This window comes from Megalobrama amblycephala, linkage group LG14 (genome assembly GCF_018812025.1).
Source record: "Megalobrama amblycephala isolate DHTTF-2021 linkage group LG14, ASM1881202v1, whole genome shotgun sequence".
Classification (NCBI taxonomy): Eukaryota; Metazoa; Chordata; class Actinopteri; order Cypriniformes; family Xenocyprididae; genus Megalobrama; species Megalobrama amblycephala.
Window position 1 is genome coordinate 47,450,954 of NC_063057.1, and position 6,000 is coordinate 47,456,953.

The 6,000-nt window shown below is 38.3% G+C and overlaps 1 pseudogene; it reads left to right on the plus strand.

Annotated features, from left to right (window-relative positions):
- The window catches only part of LOC125244525, a 45,130-nt pseudogene extending 43,227 nt beyond the window's left edge, over nucleotides 1-1,903 (plus strand).
- The last annotated feature ends 4,097 nt before the right edge of the window (nucleotides 1,904-6,000 follow it).

A 6,000-nucleotide genomic window follows, 5' to 3' on the forward strand; every position in this document is an offset into this window, starting at 1 on the left:
GTAAATGTTCTCTCTTATTGTGTTCAGATGCCTGTGATCTCACACTGGACCCAAACACAGCAAACAATAATCTCATTCTGTCTGAAGAATACAGAAAGGTGACATATGTGGAAGAGTGTCAGTCATATCCTGATCATCCAGAGAGATTTGATAAGCGCCCCCATGTTCTGTGCAGAGAGAGTCTGTCTGGACGCTGTTACTGGGAGGCTGAATGGAGTGGATATGCTGATATATCAGTGGCATATAAAGGAATCGGCAGGAAAGGAAAGTGTGAAGACACTGTGTATGGATTCAATAAGAACTCCTGGTGTCTAGTCTGTCGTGATGACACATTCGATGTCTGGCACAGTCATAAGTGCACTAACACACGTGTCCCTTCAAGCATCTATAAGAGAGCAGGAGTGTATTTGGATGTGTCGGCCGGCACTCTGTCCTTCTACAGTGTCTCTGACACACACACACTCACACACATACACATCCTCATTCACTGAGCCTCTCTATGCTGGATTTGGGTTCATGGTTCATCCTTACAACTCCACAGTGTCTGTGTGTCAGATTGAAAAGCCTGTGAGCAACAACACAGATGTCACATGCACACCTGAATGAAAGAAATATTCTTACTTTATATATCTAACATACAAATCCAAACACACTAATTTATATGTGTAGGCTTGTTCATATTTGCACAAAAGCTGATTTATCTTCCAAATATGTTTCTTGAACATTTGAACAAGGAATCAGTAGTTATTGATGTCCATATATTTAGAAAAAAACAGCATTACAGGGGTATATTTTGTGTAGAACTAGAAAGTAACCTTCTTTAACTTTGTATTTTCTGTGCTTCTGTATTTCCAAAAGAGTTAATCAAGCTTTTTTCCAATCAATGTCAGAAATTTGAGCATTCCAAGAGAACTTCGCTCTATAGGAGAAATCTTGTTTCAATTGGAAAATTTGTCCGATACACTTACTGCTATAAAGGAATTAATTAGACTGCATCAACTATCAATATATATATCCTAACCATATTTTACATAGTTTTACAACTTCTCCAATTCCATAATCAATGTTGAACTTACATAATTTAATATTCGATTCTTATTGCAAAAAAATTGTGTGTCTGAGAGAGATCATGTTTAATTACTAGCACTTTAACGCAACAAGAGAAGCCTTTTAAAGAAGTATTTTCTTGCAGGATTAAAATTGATATGCTTTTGAAAACTAAATGTGGGACAAAGTTAGTGTGTGTTGATGTAGATGGCTGTCTAAATATATAACCTCATGACTTGCGTAACAAGCTGAAGTAATTAAGGAATCCAGTATTGCTTTTACCTAGTTTTCAGCTTTTTCTGAATTGCCCATATGAAGAAGCAGTCATATTACAGAAAAATTATGTAATGAATCATGTCAACTTTACCATGCCCTTATTCTATATAAACTGTTGTACTCTTTTTGTTGGTTGGATTCACTCTGATATTGGCCTGAGATCTTCCCAGCTGTGATTAAAGCATATTCAAAGGCATTGTCTTGAGTCTGTCGGGTAACTGTTGTGCAGCAGGTCAACGGAACAATAGAGACCTTATTCCTAAGTGATAATGTTCATAAGGGGCGAGGCATCGTCCAACTCAGCAAGACGTCAATGAAAAGTCATGCTAGAGGATAGTGATGGCGAGATGAAGCCTCATGAAGCATTGAAGCTTTTCAGCCAAGTGGTTCACTAAAGGGTTCATTTCTCACAATACCACCTGGTGGTCAAAGAGTGCAAAACAAGCAGATACATTACAGATGACCTGATGTGATCTGTGATACACTTTATTTTGCGCCAGTTAAGGCTTAGAAATAACGGTTAAGAAAAAAAAATCAATTTACACATAGACTAATATATTTATTTGAATGTAATGTGTATTTTCTGGTTGTATATAATGACTGCTTAACATAACTGTGTAATAAACATATTGGCTTCAAATGAATGGGGCTATCAAATGTGTGTAAATAAATTCTTTGGTCATAACAGGCAGGAGGGGCGATATTATTCTAAAACCACAAATTCTGAGGGGATTCCCATGGTTTATATATCTGTCAAAATGTTGCGCTAAGATTTGAACCGCATCCTGAACAGGTCAGGCAGAAGCGAGGCATCGAACATCATCAATGACGTCATTGATCTAAAGCGATATAAGCCTCGATACGTGCTTCACTGACAGCTTCCGGGATTTCTCGACACACGCTCCGAAGCCTCAGCACAGAACGTTATAACCGTCTCTTATAACCGTTTTTAACACAAAACTAGTTACACCACTTAATTAAGGGGGGATTCAGTTTGCCTAACCACAGATTAAGAAGGAAAAGATGCTCACAAAATAAATCAACCATTCTTTTATACAACCATGAAAACAAAAAATAATCACCACCCAAAGAGAAAATGCAAGAAAAAGACAAATCACATTCAAAACAATATAATGGATAGGCAATAGGTTGGGCAATCGGTTACACAGTCTTGTAATGTGAAAATGGTGGTGTGTGTGAGAGAGAGAGTCTTAACTGAGGGTATAAAGTTCATCAAACAATGTCCAAAGTAGTTGTCCCTTAGATGATGAGTAATCCAATTATTGACGATGAATTCGATTCAACCAATAATAGTTCTAGCTCCAGACTTTTCCCCATCAAGTACAGCCATAAGTAAACCAAAAACCACAAGCTTACATCCATCTGGGCTTTAAGTCCATATTGAGCTCTCACCATGCGGTGTTAAAAGTCACCGATAAAGGGTCCTTCTAAAATACATACAAATAAACTGTATCAACCTTTGAGCATCAAACCCAACACAGCTTACAAACAATTGCTCAGTATATATCAACAAACAAATCCAATAACGTATTGACAACAAACATTATCAACAGGCTGACAACAGTCAAATTTAAATAGCAGGAAAGAAAACAATCCTTACTTTAAGTTGAGCTTGAAATAGAACATTTCTCAACCAGGACATAGCACAAATGCAGTAAAGCCATGCTTCCTACTGCTGCTGTTCTGCTAACTTCCTCTAAAACCTCACCTTTACTTAAGGAGCTCAATTAGGTGCTATAGCACCCCTAGCAGTGAGGAAGAAAACTGCAGAAAAAAGACTTAGTAACAGGCTTGTCTGTTACAACGTAACATCAATACTAGAGGATATGTTTATAAGTGTTAATCAGGAGACACCCAGGTTAACTTAACCCTTACATGCATGAATCTTTTGACATTCATTATTACATATTCGGGTAAGGGGGGATTCAGCATGTAGAATTGGCGTTGGGCAAGAGAGAGAACTCTGATTGGCTGTTTAGTTTAGTAAAGAAGTCGAAGAGTAAGAATAATAGCAAAACAGTGAGCGAACAAGTTAAGGCGGTACAGACAGAAGGCTGTTCAAAATAGCCTGCATATAAGTTTTAGATTTTATTACAAGATACATTTTACATTAGATTAAAAAAAAAAAAAAAAAAAAAAAAACATTTGTGTTGGGTAAGACTATACAAAGATGCCAAAATATGCTTACAGACAAATCTGACCATGCTATAAGGAAAAGACAAAGTAGGAGAATGAGTAAACATTTATTTCTAACAAAAAACATAAAATTTAAATAAGTCAAAAAAGTATCAAATGTGTAAGAATAATATTGTACAATGTACAACATGTTTTGTTTGGAAGCATCAACAAATCTTGCAGTATGACTTTGATCTGACTTTGAAGTGTGTGTTTTGCAGTGGTTGATGTGTGTGTGTGTGTGTGTGTGTATGTGAGTGTTTGCCACATTGAGAATGTCGTATAGACTCATCCCTTCATTTATGTGTATGTATGGTCTGTATTGTGTATGGTTTATTGATTTTTATTGGACAAATAAAAAAATTGCTCTGAATTATAGCCTCTCATTTATTTCCTATGGGTGCCCATTTTTGTCCACAAAGGACAGATTAAGGAGGGTTTTTTTTTTTTCAACCACTTAACATTGTTGAATCAAGTAAAATTTGTGTGTGTGTATTCAGGTGGCAAACTTAGGAAAAGACTAGTACTGCTCAGATTAAGGAAACTATTTAAAAAAAAAAGAAGAAAAAAAGATTTTGACAAAATTGTTCCGAAGGATGCTTGAGGGTTAACAACCCGTCAAGACTATCAAGTTTATAAATGACCAACTTATAAAAACAAATTTATTGTGGTCTTTGTAAAGAAATGCTCACTTTATTTGTAATAATTAGGGCCCAAGCACCGATGGTTTGAGGACCCTATTGTAATAGCTCAGTCAATTATTCTTCTCCGAAATGAATCACATTTTTGAGGGCCTAAACATGCTCAAACTCATGAAACTTTGCACATGTGTCAGAAATGGTGAAAATTTACATCTAATATGGGTTTCATAATTAGGTGTGGCAAAATGGCTTGATAGCGCCACCTACAAAATTTCAATTAAGCGCCCTTCGCACTATGTTTCACTTACAGGTATGAAATTTGGTAGACAGATGTAACAGCCCAATACCTTCAAAAAAAAAGTCCCTGGGTGCTGTAAACCGAGGTGTTGAGATCATGGAAGAAACCAACTATACAGTTCTCAGACATTGCACTATTCATTGATAGCTGGCTACAAAGATCACTGTTATGGGGCGATGCATAAGGTGGAAGAGACACTAGCCAGCTATCTCTTCTCTCAGTCTGCAATCTCTAAAGACCCAAACATTGCCCACCAAGCCGGTCAGAACAACTTCGGTGTAGCATCTGGTCAGGCTGCAGCATGTCTACACACTATGAGCGTGCTGCAAGCCTACCAGGCGGATTTGTTATGAGCCCTCAATGAGGGTGGGGAAAATGGCTCTGACACAGTCGCAGAGTTGCGTCAGGCCAAAGATCTTTCTCTCCGGGCCACCAAGGAGACGGCCAGATCCATCGGTCATGCTATGGCAGCCCTGGTGGTCATGGAGAGACATTTATGGTTAAATCAAATGGTTAAATGGTTAAAACAAGAACTTCCTTATGGATGCTCCACTTTTGCCTCCTGGCCTCTTTGGTGATGCTGTCAACACAGTTATCAAGAGGTTCCAGGAGGCCAGTAAGCAGGCAGTGGCATTCCAGAAGCTCCTCCCCTGCCACTCTCAGGTCTCAGGGGCTGTTGAGTGGGAGCAGCACCAAACATCAAAAGTCAGCTCCTCACCTCAAAAGCCACACCTCATATTATGTGCCCATTTCCCCTTGGTGCCCTCAGGGGGCCGTTCTGCCAACCCTGCCACCTTGCGTGCTTCAGGACGTAACGGTCTCCAGTGAGAGTCTCAGAGTGACCAATTTGGTTGTACCCTGCTGGTTCGCCGCTTCAGGGCATAAGAGTGGTTGCTCGAAAAAACACCAGAGGCCAATCTCGAGAGACTGATTCTGCCTCTTGTCGTTCTAAAGAAGGATTGGGGGTTACGTCCCATTTTGGATCAGCGTCATCTGAACCAATCAGTCATGCAGCTCAAGTTCAAAATGTTAATTTTGAGTCAGATTGTGTCACAGGTCTGGTCTGAGGTCAGGTTTATCACGATAGATCTCAAGGATGCATACTTCCACGTATCCTTCCTTCCACAACACAGGAAGTTTCACCCCTTTTAGGGGTGAAGCATACCAATATCAAGTTCTTCCATTTGATAATAATAATAATAAAAAAAAATTGTACACAACTGTTTTTAACAGTTTTTGGTTTTGACGTCATGTCTCTTCAGCACTATTACGGAACCTGGGAAGTCACCTGTAGGAGGAAAAAAAAAAAAAAAAAGAGAGACCCGCATATCCGTGGCCACAGTTTTTTTTTTTCCTGATGTTTGATAAAATATAAGGGGTCACTAACTAGATATTTCTCAAGTATATTAATTGTTTCTTTTTTTTTTTCTTAGTCAGTTTATTAATTTATATCTGAGTTTTGATTTATGTGCAACTGTGTTGCTCTTATTTTTTCTTGGATTTGTTTTTATGTATGTTATATTTTCTTCTAATCTTGTTCTT